The following is a 314-nucleotide window of genomic DNA, read 5'->3' on the forward strand; positions in this document are numbered from 1 at the left end:
GTCTGGGTGGGTGGGTAGGCCTATAAAGCGGATGACCGGTGTGAGAATTCCTAAAATTGGGCCTCAAAGGTGGAAGAATTCGCTATATGGGAACCGCGTTGGCGCAAGGGGCGAAATGCGTCATTATACGGTAGAGCGAAACGGAGAAGAGGTTTCGAATTGTTAAATGGAATGAAAATAAAGAGAGAAGGTATGGCTAAAGATATAAACAGAGATAAAAGTCTGTGCTTTGCAAAAGTGAATGAAACATTATAGATATTCCTGGTTGCCACATAGTAACAATGATAATGACAGTAATGATAAAAATGGCGATT

The sequence above is a fragment of the Penaeus monodon genome, chromosome 24, assembly GCF_015228065.2.
Source record: "Penaeus monodon isolate SGIC_2016 chromosome 24, NSTDA_Pmon_1, whole genome shotgun sequence".
NCBI lineage: Eukaryota > Metazoa > Arthropoda > Malacostraca > Decapoda > Penaeidae > Penaeus > Penaeus monodon.